At 46.2% G+C, this 14878-nt stretch overlaps 1 long non-coding RNA gene across 2 annotated transcripts in view; it reads left to right on the plus strand.

The window, feature by feature from the left end:
- The first annotated feature begins 341 nt into the window (after positions 1 to 341).
- The window catches only part of LOC132380009 (uncharacterized), a 31225-nt gene continuing 16688 nt past the window's right edge, over positions 342 to 14878 (plus strand). For both annotated transcript variants that reach the window (XR_009507609.1, XR_009507608.1), the window contains exon 1: positions 342 to 447. This is a non-coding gene — a long non-coding RNA (uncharacterized LOC132380009). The remainder of the gene's footprint in view (positions 448 to 14878) is intronic.

Genomic DNA, 14878 nt, shown 5'->3' on the forward strand with positions numbered 1-14878 from the left:
TCCTATAATTAGGTTAGGATTTATTCAGGGGTTGCTGGGCAGCACAGCTCAAAGGACTTGTTCTGCTCTGCATCTCAATTGCACAGTGCCTGAAATTTTTTACTGAACGTCTCAAAGCATCTGTTAAAATATAGAAAGGGTGACAACCAGTTGTGAAAAGCAAAAACATAAGAGATTCTGCAATGATGTCGGAAATGATTTTTAAACCAACACGTCTCCAACTCACAAACCAAAAACCGGTACAAAACCAGAACAAACAGCCCCATCACTGGTTAAGAAACATTCAAAACGTTGCAGACTGTGTTCTGTTCACTAACGCAGTAACCATCCTCCCCCTCCACCCCCACCCCACCACATCCACACGCTCTCTCAAACACACTGCAGGCTGCACTTCAGCTCCACAAGACAGCATGCGCAAAGTTCGAGCAACAGGTCACCAGTTGAAAGGTCAGTGATGCCTGCAGCACAGCAGTTGTTACTGCTCATTTCCAGGTGCGTGTCTTCCTGCTGGAAGATTTAACTCCGGACTTCTGGTGGAAGTTTCATTTACCTTCTCTCTTCTTCCATTCCGGCCTCCCTTCACCTCTTCTATTCTCGCCTGCCTGTCACCTCCCTCTGGTGTCCATCCTCCCTTGGTCCACTCTCCTCTCCTATCAAATTCCGTCTTCTTCAGCCCTTTATCTTTTCCACCTATCACCTCCCAGCTTCCCACTTCACTCACCTTCAAGCTTCCCTCTCTCCCCTCTACCACCTTATTTTTGGCTTCTTCCCCCTTTCTTTCCAGTTCTGATGAAGGGTCTTGACTGGAAATGTCCACAGACGCTGCCTGACCTGCTGAGTTCCTCCAGCATTTTGTGTGTGTTACCCTGCACCTGCCTTTCAGTGCAAAAACTCCTCAAAGAAAATCAACACCTCTGCAACACACAGCATGCGGTTTTCAGTATCATTTACAAAACTCACCACTATTAAGGTGACATTTCTCAGACCCTCAGGCTCTCCCCTGACACGGGGCTGCTTCAAGGGGCCAAAGCTCAGTCGGTACAATCCTTTGTTCCATATTGAAGATGGTATTGCAAATCACAGATATAAAGTACAATCACCACTTCTGAGCCCCAGCAGAACCCTCCAAAACAGAAGCATGTCATCACGTACACCACAGAATCTTTACTCAGAATGAGACCACTCAGTCAATCACAAGCACGCTAATTCTTTAAAAGAGCTCTTCAATTGAACCCATTCTCTTTTTGGTCCAGTGCACTAATTTCAGCCACAATTAAGAAAATAAAAAAAGTCTGAAGGGTCAAAATATTTTGACCACATACAGTATTTGCCAAGTTTTAACTGTTGGCAAAAAAAAAATTCCACAAGAGTTTGTGAAAACTCGAGAAACAAACTAGAGATTATGCATAATCATTAATTGTTCCAACCTTACTTTTCCAACCTAACCACAACACCCACCCCCCATTTCACATATCCTAATATCCTGAGTTCCTCCGGCATTTTGTGTGTGTTACTCCGGATAAAAATCACTCAAGTCGGTAACTAGATGCAGTATCCAACTTCTATTTATGATCCAAAAGTTTCAAAATCTCTCCCCAAATGGAAACACAAGGAGGAAAATCCATTCTCCCACGAGTTAACCACCCAATTCAGTCACATCCGCACCTTATATTCAGCTGAAATTCAGATTTCACCTTGCAATCACTACCATAAACATTCCTACTTTAGTAATCAGATAGATAGTTTGGAAGCAGCAATCATTTGCACACAAGGCTTTAAAAAGAGAAATACACAAAATTGTGAGTAGATTTAATCACATTAAAGCACAAGTGACAGAGACAGAGTTTTTTCTTACACTGCAGCACTCACATTTTTTTTACGCAGATTTACAAAACTTCAGATTACGTTACAGACCTCTCCATGTAGATTTTTTTTTGCTTGTGTGCTACCCTGCATCTCCAAATCAGTTTTTGTAATATAGATACCAGAACTCTGAACAGTACTTCAAGAGTGGTCTTAAATATTTAACATTACATCTCTGCTTTTGACTGCTACTCCTCCAGAAAAGAAACCCAGTGCTTTGTTTGTGTATTTTTATGGATTTAATAGCATTCTGTGGGATAAGAAAGCAATTCAGCAGAGAATTATTAAATGATCAAAAGTAATGAAATATTGCATTTCCAAAGAAGCAATATAAATTAGACAAGACTGTGTTAAAGTTTATTAAAAGAAAAAAAAATTAAGAAAGAGCGCAATGAAATTTAATGCTAAAGGTTTTTTTTGTAAGTATTTAGGTATCAGCAGGACCTAGTACAAGTCTCCAACAAAACCCATGGGTACTAAAAGAGTCTGTACGTCAGCGATTTAATTGATTGCAGCACCGGCGTGAGACGTTTTCAGCCTCATGTATGGAGACTTACTGCCATCTAGTGTCCATGACTACAACTGCAAGCAGTGCAGAGAAATTTCCGAAGTTTTACCTGAAATCCAGCAAACAAACTCTGTCAATATTCCCTCAGTCGGAAATAGATCCGATATCAGAGGTTCCTTATTGGAATTCCTTTGTACTAGAACAAATAACTTCCTGCAACTGCTGTTGTCCCTGTCAGCCTCCCCACCATCAAGGCATCTTCAAAAGGCAATGCCTCAAAAAGACTGCATCCATCTTTAAGGATCTCCACCTCCCAGCTCATGCCCTCTTCTGGTTGCTACCATGGTCCAAGGAGCTGCTACAGGAGCCTGAAGATACACTATTGATGTATCCCACTATCTGAATGGACAATGAAGCCAAGTTCACTACCTCACTACTTTTTAAATTTTTTTTGCTCTATTTTTGCACTACGGTACTTATTTCTAACTCGTGTCAGCAGCGTGTACTCATGTGGCCATTAGAGCGAACAATTTTTAAGTAGCAGCAGTTGTCCGCGTTTGTGTTCAAAGTGCAGTGATTTTTGTCACTAATAGTTGGCAAGAAATAAGCAGCAAGACAATTCAGAACTGTTTTGCTCAAGCATTCAGGCTTGGCGGTACCTGGAGCAGCTAGGGGTAACAGTGAAATGATTTCACTACTTAAACAAGTTAGCAATCGTGAAGAGTTTGAAGGTATCGAAAACCATCTTGAAGATTTGGTGGATGCAATCATCAATAGCATTGTATGAAGGCAGTCCATTGTCTGCACTGATTTTGTTCATTTACAATTGTTATATATATACTGACAATAGCTTGTCATTTTTAATTATGTATTGTACAATACCACTGCTGCAAAAAAACAAATTACACAAAATATGCCAGTGATTTCCACCTGATTCTAATTTTCACAGAAATCAGAGTGTGCAGCATATAGACTGTAAATACATCTCAGTATTTCTAGCAAAACAACCATTTTTTATGGAATGTCTCTAGCTGTCTGTATTAATGTTTCTGATTGCAGAAGGTATCCGATGGCACATGATAAATTTAGAGATAAAAGTAGAGAAACAGGCCTTACAGCCGAACTTGTCCATGTTGACAGTGATATTTATCTCTTCTCATCCAATCAACCTGTATTAGGCTCATATCCTTCTACTTCTTATCTATTCAAGTACTTGTCCAAATAACTTTTAATTGTATCTGTCTGTACTCTTTCCTTTGTAGCTGGGTCCAAATGCCCACCATAATCTGCAAGGAAAACAACTTGTCTCTCAGATCTCCTTAAAATGTCTCCCATTTTACTAACAATCCATGCCCTCTGTTTGAAACCCCTCTTTCGATGATTTTATAAAATTTTTCCTATTAAAACAAATTAATTGTGCAGGGTCTGGGTACAGAACAGACTTACGGGCCAACTGTCCTTGTACTGTTCCTAGGAAAAATGCCATCCCCAACACGGAATTCCACAACTCTAGGCACGTCAACAAAGTTGGTGTCACAGTGACGAATGTGCTTCAATATCTCCACTTCCTTAGGAGGCTAAAGAAGTTTGGCACGTCCTCATCAACCCTTGCCAATTTGTAATCAGTGCCCCAGAGAAAGCACCCTCCCCTGGCTGCCTAGCAGCTCGGTACAGCAACTGCTCTGCACGCAACCACAAGAAGATGCAAAGAGCTGTGGGCACAGCCCAGCACCTCACAGAAATCAGCCTCCTCTCCATGGACTCTGCCTTCACTTCTCGCTGCTATAGTAAAGCAGATCACATAATCAAAGGCCCCACCCACCCACTCATTCTCTTTTCTCCCCTCTCCCATCAGGTAGAAGGCACAAACCCTGAAGGCATGAAGCACCAGGTTCAAGGACAGCTTCTACCCCATAGTATCAGACCCTTGATTGGACTTCTTGTTCAGTAAAATGGATTCTTAACCTCACAATCTACCTCGCTATGATCTTTCACATTATTATTAACCTGCACTTCACTTCCTCTGCAGCTTTTACACTTCATTCTGCAATTGTTATCCTTTTACCTTGTTCCACCTCAACGCACCTCGTAACGAATTGATCTGTATGAGCAGCATGTAAGACTAACTTTTCACTGTGTCTTGGTACGCGTGGAAATTAATAAACCAACATCAGAACCGCACTTTGGGCCGTACAGCAGCCTAGTGGTTAGCGCAACCCTTTACAGCGCTAACGATCGATAATGAGAGTTCAATTCCTGTCGTTGTCTGCAAGGAGTTTACCCGCTCTCCCTGTGGGTTTCCTCTGGGTCTTCCAGTTTCCTCACACGTTCCAAAGACAGTCCGTTAGGGCTACTGAGCTGAGGACATGCTATGTTGGTGCAGGAAGTATGGGGATGCTTGTCGGCTCCCAAAGCACTGACATTGACACACAAAGACATGCTTCACAGTATGATTCCATGTCTCGAGGTGTACTTCCACAGTTACTGCTCAGGGTGAAGATTAGTTAGATTGGAAAACGCTGCACATTTCACGCCAGCACAGCAGTCTTCCAACCTTCCGCTGTCTGGTCCCTCACTGCGAGGAATCTCCAGCTCTGCATGGCTGGGACAACCTTTGCAAGGCTCCAACGAGCTGATCACCTGAAGCACCCGGGAGCATCCCGCCGGTAACATCTGAAAATCGGACAAAACGGTGCCAACGGTTGTCCCCTGGGAAGGGAAAGCTTGGGTGAAGACAATGGCAGCCGAGTGGTTCTGCAGGTAGAACTGCTGCCTCACGGCTCCGGTGGTCCCGGTTCAATCCCGCCCTCCGGAGCTGCCTGCGTGGATTTTGGACGTTCTCTCCGAGACCGTGCATTTCCTCCAGGTACCCCACTTTATCCCCACTCTGCAAGGACACGCAGGTTGGTAGGGCAACTGGCCGCTGCGGGTTGCCCGTAGTGTGCGGGGGCAGAATCTCCTGAGAGCTGATGGGGATGCGAGCAGAATAAGGTAGCACAAAATGGGTGTCTGATTATCAGTACTGTCTATGTGGGTCAAATGCCTTTTTCTGTATGATAGTTGGCGGGGGAATTAGCTGTCCAGATCACTCTAGTTCATGGATTGGAAGTTCTGAAAGAAGAGGAAGGGTGGGGGAAACGACCTTTAATTCATTAGTTGACGTTATGGTCTCCGTGATCGAGGACAGTCAAACCCCAAACCCTGGGGAGTGCACCCACTGGACGGGGGCGAGGCAGGGAGAACTCACCCGGCAAGTGAAATCGGTGAAGAAGTGTCCCAACTCAAAACATCCACCGCTCATTTCCCTCCACAGCTGCTGCCTGACCCGCTGACACCCGGGTTTTTGTTCCGGGTTCCAGCACCTGCAATCTCCTGTGCCTCCCGGCGAAATAAGCATCGACCCCTGCTCCCTGGCCCTCCTGGGGCATCCCACCTGGTTGTGAGAGGATGGAAACCATCCAGACCACGACGGATTACGAACAAGGACTAGGCCTCGCTGAGACCCCATCCGATCACCCGATGCCAATTTGATGAATCATCTCACCCCGGGACCACTGACTGGAAGGGAGAACTGTCACGTTTGTGCTGCTGCCCTGTAATCTACTCCCCCCATTCACGGCCGTCGCATCAACCTCCCTACCTCTCGCGGTGAGGCACGGCTGACCATCGAGTGGACTTGGTCGGGGATATCAACCAGCGTGCGAGCAGGCCTTTCAGCCCAGTAAGTCCAGGTGGCTGGCAAGATCCTCATCCACTCCAAACTCCCTACACTCCATCAAAACCTGACCAAGATTCAAACTACTGACACTGGGACTAAATAGCTAACGCAGTGACCATTTAACACTCTGAGATGCGCAGTTTAGTGATGTGGAGAGAAACTGGAGCACCTGGCAGGAAACGTGGGGAACTGGAGAACTCCACACCGACAGCGGCAGAGGTCAGCGCTAAACCTGGGCCGTTGGCATCGTGAAGCAGCAAACCTACCAGCTGTGTGACATGCTGCCCCAGTCGTCAAGTCATCTTCCTGAACCGGTTCGCACCAGTGCTGGCAAAATGGCTTTTATTAACGAAACGCCGGGCAGGGATTTTGGATCTAGTTTGAAACTGAATAGAAGAAAAGGCTCCTTCCCCACCCCACTCAGATTGGCCTTCAATGGAAAACTACATAATCATATCTTATCGCATTGTTTTCTGATGTTACCATTTGGGTCTGTTATATTTTGTTCAATTTACGGCACGGTAACAGGCCCTTCCAGAACAACAAGCCTGTGCCTTCCAATCATGCACGTGTGGCCAACTAACCCTCTAACCCGTACGTCTGTGGGACGTGGGAGCAAACTGGAGGAAGATGGTGCTGTCACAGGGAGAACGTACAAACTCCTGACAGACAGGGGCGCGAACTGAACTGGGGCCACTGGCGCTGTAAAGCGTTGCGCTCACCGTTACACTCTGGTACCGCCCAAACGGTCTCCATCTGATAGAGCATCCACTACTTTCACATCTACGGGGAATGAGAACCCCACTTCCCCACAGTTTGTACTTGGCTCCACATCTCAGTACCCGCTGTCTCTCGCGTCTCCGTAGTAACATTTGGTCGGACAGGTTACCATGTGCTGATTAGAATCACAAACGGGATTCATTTTATGAACTGGTACTGCAAGCTATTAATTTTTTTTTGTATTTATTGAGAGATAACCTTCCAGCCCTTCAAAACACTCCACCCAGCGATCCCTGGATTTAATCCTCACCTAATCACAGGACAATTTACAATGAGCAATTACCCTACCAATTGTCTTTGGAATGTGGGGGGAAGCTATTGCACCCAGGGAAAGCCATGCAGTCACGGGGAAAATGGACAAACTCCTTGTTCATTTGAAATTTTATTCAGTTCCTAATCAAGAAATGATCTCTTGAGCATTGTCTTCAGCCATCGAAATGATGAGAACAATTCAAAGTCGGAGCACACTTCTTTATTGCTTTTGGGCGGGATGCTGTCATCAACAGTGACGTCACCCCTGAGTAAGAGGACTTGGTCATGTGAACTCTCCCCTCCCCCCCCCCCACCTCCACACCCATGTCTGGGAGACCAATGTGAGTCACCAGGGAGAGGGAATTCTGAACTCTTCTTGAGATTAGCAGGATTAACAAGCCGCCCAAATTGCAGCTGTTGTAGGTGGGGTTAGGAAGCTGGTGAGTGATGGGGTAGACATTCTGATGCACCATCAATAACTCCCGGGGACGGGAGGTGAACGATAGGCTTTTATTAGCAGCAGAAAGGGACCACGACATCTTGGAGACTGAGGGAGGAGCAGTGCCTCCAATCGCCTTTATACAGGGGTCTGTGGGAGGAGCCACAGGAGCAGTCAGCAGAGGGGCATGTCCAGACAGGTATACGTAGTTTACCACACATTCCCAACGTCAGAGGTATGTGTCTCCGTTTCCCACTGCAGGCGAGCCAAAACACATAGATGGATCTCCCGCAGGACCTCACCTGATCTTAGGGCAAACAGTATGACTCCACCACAACTATGGACCTGTCCTAGACAGTTAACCTTCTACCTTCTCCTTAAACCATCATATCTGCAGTACAGTGCAAAAGTCAGAGGGAATGGCGAGGGTGAAGTGCCACGGGAGGGGTATGGGACAGATGGCAGAGGAGGAGGAGGATCAGGGATGGGGTGCATGGGGGAGTTGCAGATGCAGACACTCCCAGCCCCAAGACACCAGGCAAGGGGGTGGCAAAGATGGAGAGACACCCAGCCCTGAGACACCAGGCAATGTCATTTAATTCCAAACAATTGGTTTATTGATCATTACAGAATGTCTCTGAGGTGCTTCCCACTCACTTTCCCCTCTATCTTCCGCTTTTCCCCCCAATCATGATTCCCCTCTTCCTGCCCTCCTCCCACTCTCAGTCCACAAGAGAGACCCGTATCAGAATCAGGTTTATCATCACTCACACGTCACGAGATTTGCGGGTTTTCTTTCCAGCAGCAGTCGCACAATGCAATACCTATAATTTCTCAATACTGTGCAAAAGCCTTGGGCACCTTAGTCATATACATGTGCCCAAGACTTTTGTACTGTCCTGTATATCGTGGCCTAGAACTGCAGGCAAACCTCATGTCAGAGAACTACTCAACCTGTTTCCCTGCGCCCAAAGCCTGGCCCAGCCTGGGCAGAGTCTCCTGGATTCCAATCACATTAACGCAAAAGAAGAACTTGCATTCTTGTGCAGTCTCTCTGGACTCTCTCGGTGGCCGACTGTTTCTGAAATTTGCTGACTTGCAGCATGAAAGCTGAATTAATGCACCGCGGGATCACAGGAGGCGGAAGGAATTCAGCGTGCTCCCTTTGCCCCTCGCTAATCCTTACGGATCCAGCACAGAAAGCCTCCTGTCCAGATTCATCGCTGCTCGGTAGGTCAGCTGCTCTGACCGCAAGAAACTGCAGGGACATTTGGACACAGCTCACCTCATCAAACAAACCAGCCTCCCCTCCATGGTTTCCGTTTACACTTCTCAGTGCCTCAATAAATCGTAAGCAAAAATCCTATCCACCCCAGATACTCTCTTCTCTCTCTTCCCATTGGACAGGAAATACAAAAGCACGAAGCACGTACCACCAGGCCCAAGAACAGCGTCTAACCCACTGCTACTACCGTGTCCATTATCGAGGGGCAGTGCACGCTGAATACTCTGCCAAACTTTATTGATAACCATCCTGGTACTGTATGTGACCTCCTCCCATGTGAGACTGGCTAACTGAGTGGGAGAGGATCAACACTATTAACTACCACTACAGTTAAAAGAGGAGTGTAATAAGATAGACTCCTGACCTCATGGTCTGCTTCATTAAGATCCTGCACCTTATTATCTACCTGCGCTTTCACTGAAACTGTAACATTTTATTTTCATTTCTGTTATTGTTTTCCCTCCTACTACCCAACTTCTTTGATGTACAGTACTGTGCAAAGGTCTTAGACATAATTGTTTTATTTATTTATTTTTACTTCTATTTATATTTGTCAACGTGGAGCGGAGAGCCAGCTTGTAGATCTGGTGAGAGCACAGGACGTTGTGGATGGCAAAGAAGGAGCGCTGTGGGAGGGGTGTGAGACAGGTGGCAAAGAAGGAGTGCCAGGGGCCAGAGGTGGCACAGATGGAGACACACCCAGCCCTGAGCCACCAGGCAAGGTCACTTTATTCCAAACAATCGGTTTATTGATCATTACAGAATGTCTCTCTGGTGCTTCCTGCTCCCACCCCTTTCCCTTCCCCTTTTTCTAACTATTATTCCCTTCTCTCTGTCCTCTTCCCACTCTCAGTCCATAATACAGACCCATATCAGAATCAGGTTTGTCATCACTCACATATGTCAAGTGGCTAAGTGGTTAAGGTGTTGGACTACTGATCTGAAGGTCGTGAGTTCGAGCCCCAGCCGAGGCAACGTGTTGTGTCCTTGAGCAAGGCACTTAACCGCACATTGCTCCAGTCCACCCAGCTGAAAATGGGTACTGGCAAAATGTTGGGGGTTAACCTCGCAATAGACTGGCTTCCTATCTGGGCTGGGGGTGTGGGGAGAGTCTTACATACACACAAATACACACACATACATACAAAGTCTGAATTCCATAAGGTGGCCCAGATGTTCAATGTTATTTAAAAACTTCTGCTGACATACAAATCATGTGATGGCTTCTGAACGTAAATGCCAAGAGGTTCCATCATTCTCAGTAGCAAAAGAGTGAAGAGAACGAGTGGAGATAAAGAGGAAGGAATTCTGCTGTCTTTCCCGCTCAACACTGCTGCCACAGATCCACCGCCTTCCAAAACGCCCCAACCCAACATTCAGTTCAGGACAGGTTAGAAAACAGAGCCCGAGACCGAGAGCAGGTGGGCGGATGGCTGGCACAGACACGTGGCTGTCGAGCTAGTCTCTCAGCTGTATGACTCTATACAACTGGGGTCGGGCAAAGTGTGTTGGCCTCAGCTTCAATACCTCCAAGCCATAAGTGAATGGCCAATGCTTAGTGTTGGTCTGGTGTCACAGGACAGACAAAATCCCTGACGTACAACCAGCCATGGTTCCCACTGCTAGACAGCCACAGAAAGATCACTGATACGGCCGGATGAACTCCACACACGTCCTCCTGCACCCGTCTGCTCCAGCTGCCCTGGTTCTTTGACCAAGGCCACACCGTTAGGACTGAGTGTGTTCTTTTAAGGATGACGATTATTCAGGCGAGGCATCATAACAAATAATAGAAAACTGAAATGAGAATTAAACAGAATCAGATTTATTACCAGAGAGTCTGCAGATGCTGGAAGTTCAGGGTAACCCACACAAAGTGCTGGAGGAGCTCAGCAGGTCCTGACGAAGGGTTTCCGCCTGAAATGGCGACTCGTTATTCCTCTCCTTAGGCGTTGTCTGACTTGTAGATTTATCGTCACCAATTTGTATGACGTGAAATGTGCTGTTTTGTAGCAGTGGTGCAGTGTAAAGGCATAGGGTAGAGCTGCCATAAGTTCTAAAATAGATTAATAATGCAGCCATAAAAGTTATAACAAGGCAGTGTTCATGGTTGGCAGATTGCTTTGTTGTGGATGGAGCTGGACTTTGTGGGTTGGTGCTGTCATGCATATCCAGAAAGACAGGAAATCACAGGTCACCATAGGCTCCTCAACTGGCGGGTTCCAAAGAAATCAGGGGAAAAGAACAGGAAGAATCTGGATAAAGAACAGAAATAATGAAATGGAGGCTTTGCTCAACCTGAAACACTGTAATGGGTTGGGGGGAGTTGGTGGGAAGGTGCCCAAACTCATTGCCTTGAAGTAGGCCTGCTCTCTTCGGCACAGCGCGGTCAACGTCTAGCCAAACTCAGGTTTGCTATCGTTAGCTTAGGTGTAGCCAGTGACCTGGGTTCAATTCCAGCCACTGTCTGTAAGGGGTGCGTTCATTCTCCCCATAACTGCTTGGGTTTCCTCCAGGTGCTCCAGTTCCTCCCACTTTCCAAAGATGTACAGATTAATTGGTCACATGGGGGGCACAGACCCATTGGGCCTGAAGCACCTGTCACTGTGCGGTATGCTTAAATAAAGTGAACCAATGAAACCTTGATGCCCGGCTACCCCATATACTTGCAGGCACCCTCTCATCATGCCTTCATACCAACCTGCAATCTCCAACCCCACTGAGAGCAAAGCAATGCCAATCCACAAACTGCCCCCATCCCCTCTCAAATCCAGAAGGCTTTCGTCTGCATCACCGTCAAAACCCCTCACCACTCTCCCGCAGGCTTGGTCACCGACTGGCGCAATGCCTCGGAGAACCGTCGCACAGTTCAAAGGAAACTTTCCTCACAGACAGACAACTACTTCAACTCTTCCCTCGGGATGGAAGCAACCTCACGATGAGGCTATGGAGTCAGGAGGCAGCACAGTCTCCACTGCCTAAAGCCTCCAGCAGCCCCCACTTGCTGTCCGAATGGGGTACGCATGCTCCCTGTGACCATGTTCCAAAGATAGGAGGATTGGTGGGTTAACAGTAAATTAACAGTGTGTAAAAGAATGGTAGAAACCGGGCAAAGCTGATTAGAGCTCAGGGAGAATTTACAATTATCATCAATGGTGGTTAACGGTTGCCATGGATTCAGTGGACTGAAGTGTGCGTTTCTCTGGGCCTTGCCTCCAGAGGAGATTCTGGCACCATGCGGGCTTCCACACATGAAGCAGTAGTCTGCGTGATTTTACCAAGCCGATATTTATTGCAGCGCCATTGCTCGCTGTGCAGAAGCTGAACTTTTTGGGGAGCAAAAGCTGCAGATGCTGGAATTCGGAAATAAAAACAGAAGGTTCTGGGAAATTAACTCAGCAGGTCAGGCAGCATCTGTGGAGAGTGAAACCGAGTTAACGTTTCAGGTATCGTTGGTGGCCACTCTCTCTGCAATTTAAAATCTGCCTGCCTTACTCTCATTCAATAATAAAATTGGAATTTGAAGTGATGAAGGGTCCAAATCAGAACGTGAAATCTATTCCATTTTCCATAAACGATGTCTGGCCTGCTGGGTGCTCTTCCTGTACCTCATGGTTTGATTTCTCCTGAATACACAGAAAACCATTCATACTCTGATTGGCTTTTGACCTCTGCTACACTTGCAGATTTCCACAACGGTTAGCCATTGCAAGGCACATGTGCTGTGACTTGATTATGAATTAGGCTGATGAAATCGATGTTAGACTTACTGCATTAGTAATACCTCTAATATTTAAGCGGTTGTGTAAAAGACCCACAGTAATTCATCAGTGAATTAAAATTAGGTCTTTTACTCAAACGCAAACCAGGTAGAGCAAGAGCAATGGCCTGCAGTCCCTTTCATTGCCTGCAAGGGGACCCACAATGCTGCTAGAAGGAAAACCAAGTTCCAAGCACGATCCTGTCTCCCAGCTGCTGCCTCTGATGTCGCCAGCAGAGGGCAACACGCCACCACAGATCTGGGCTTTGCTACCTCATTTAGCATTTTCAAATTTAGCCAGCATCACAATAAAACTAACAGTTTCCTGATAAATCACTGAAAAAAAAATTGTAACTCCGATAGCAATTTGATCATCTCAATTTGTAACGACTTACGTGGCTGAATTTGCAAAGTCATCAATTATTTCTCTGCTGCCAAGTTAAATGAAAAGTGAGACTTGTGCGTTATACAGAAGGCTACACGTCCTTCACAGACACAAGTGCGTTGACTGTTGACTGTTGTGTAGGAAACACACCAACCAATTCGCTGGCATCAAGTTCCCACAACGGTCTCTGAAACAATGTAACAGGGACGTCTGCAATCCATGAAGAGCAGCGTCTATTTAAACTCTCAACGGAAGAATCGCATCGCAGTTCTGTCCGGTTTGTGTGTAATATGGGTATTTCGCTATATGAGGAGTAGGGTGTTGGTTCTGCTACAAGAAAGCGGCAGTCATCATCAAGGACCCTATCATCCAGGCCATGCTCTCTTCTCACTGCTACAATTAGGCAGTAGATACACAAGGGGCTCCAGCAGATCTTCTCTTTTTGTGATTAGATCCCACATCACCAGATTCAGGAACAGTTATCATCCTTCAACCATCAGGCTCCTGATCCAGCATGAATAGCCTCACTCATCTCAACTCTGAACTGACTGTGCAAAGGACCTACAACTTGAATGCTCAATATTATTTTTTTAATGAATCAATGGCACAATTTTGTCCTCTTTTGCACATTGCTAGTCTTTGTTATGTATAGTTGTTCATAAACTCTGCTGTATTCCTTTATTTTCCTGTAAGTGTTGCAAGAAAATGAATCTTGAGGTGACCTTTGATGATAAATTTACTTTGATCAGATTACCGGTTCCGATCCCTGGCGTGCCACACCTCAGTGCAGAACTGGAGGAAATGCAGGCGTGAGATTTTCAGGCGAAACTTTAAACTGGGGGGGCCCACCAACTTGGAGGAGATGAACAGATCCTGTGGCAGCAGTCAGAGGGAGGGTGGGTTTTCCTTGTGTCCTGAACTGTATCCAAAAAAAAATCGCTCAAATAACAATTGCTGGCTTGTTACGGATTCACAGCTATTTCCTGGTGGAAGCCCACCGGGAGGTCTGCACATGCTCTACATTTACACCAGTGTCTACACCCCAGGAAATACTTCACAGGTTAGAAAGAGCTTCTCGACACCAAGGTCACATAAATGTGCTTGTATAGGCTCAGCTTAATGAGTACCCAATGCTGGAAGATTCCAGTCCAACCAGACAGCCATTTGACCGAAATTCGATCCAGATTTAGCTTCGCCCAGCTATGAACACTGTGGTGGGTTTGTTTCGAGACAATTGTTAGACACTTGTACATTTTTCAGTTTAAAAAAATAGCTTTCCATAATTACAAAATTCAGATGGGACTCTGCCACAGGGCCCACCCAATTCAGACTTCAGACCATAAGATTAAAACGATTAGAATACAACAGTAAATGTGCTCAACACAAGGGCAGACTTCTCTTCACTGTGTGGCATTTGAACCTACAGTACTTGGTCAATGCTCAGGGAGCTGAAATATTCAACGTTGAGGATGGATGTTTAATGCACTAGAAGCAGTTCAGGGAAGTCTTCCTGGTCTAAATTCTGGAAACGAGTGGGCTGCCTCACAAGGAAAGGTCAGACAGGTTGGTCTCATATATGCTGGAGTTTAAATAATTGAGAGGTGGCCTGAGAGATCCTGAGGGGTAGGTGTGGACATGCAGGAAGATTTAGAGCCAGTTTTAAACAAAATGCCGCTGCCCATCTAAGACAAACAAGGCCCTCGACAACTTCAGCCTTTGAAACTCTCCCTCAGAGGATGGTGGAATCAGGATCTTTGTGGTATCTTTAAGAAGTGGAGAGAGGCTTGATAAGCAAGCATGGGGATGGGAAAAGTTACAAACATTTGTGGAGTTGAACCACAATCTTATGAAACTGCAGAGCAGGCTGTATTAGTTTACCCCTCGTCCA

Source organism: Hypanus sabinus, chromosome 23, assembly GCF_030144855.1.
Source record: "Hypanus sabinus isolate sHypSab1 chromosome 23, sHypSab1.hap1, whole genome shotgun sequence".
In the NCBI taxonomy this organism is placed as follows: Eukaryota; Metazoa; Chordata; class Chondrichthyes; order Myliobatiformes; family Dasyatidae; genus Hypanus; species Hypanus sabinus.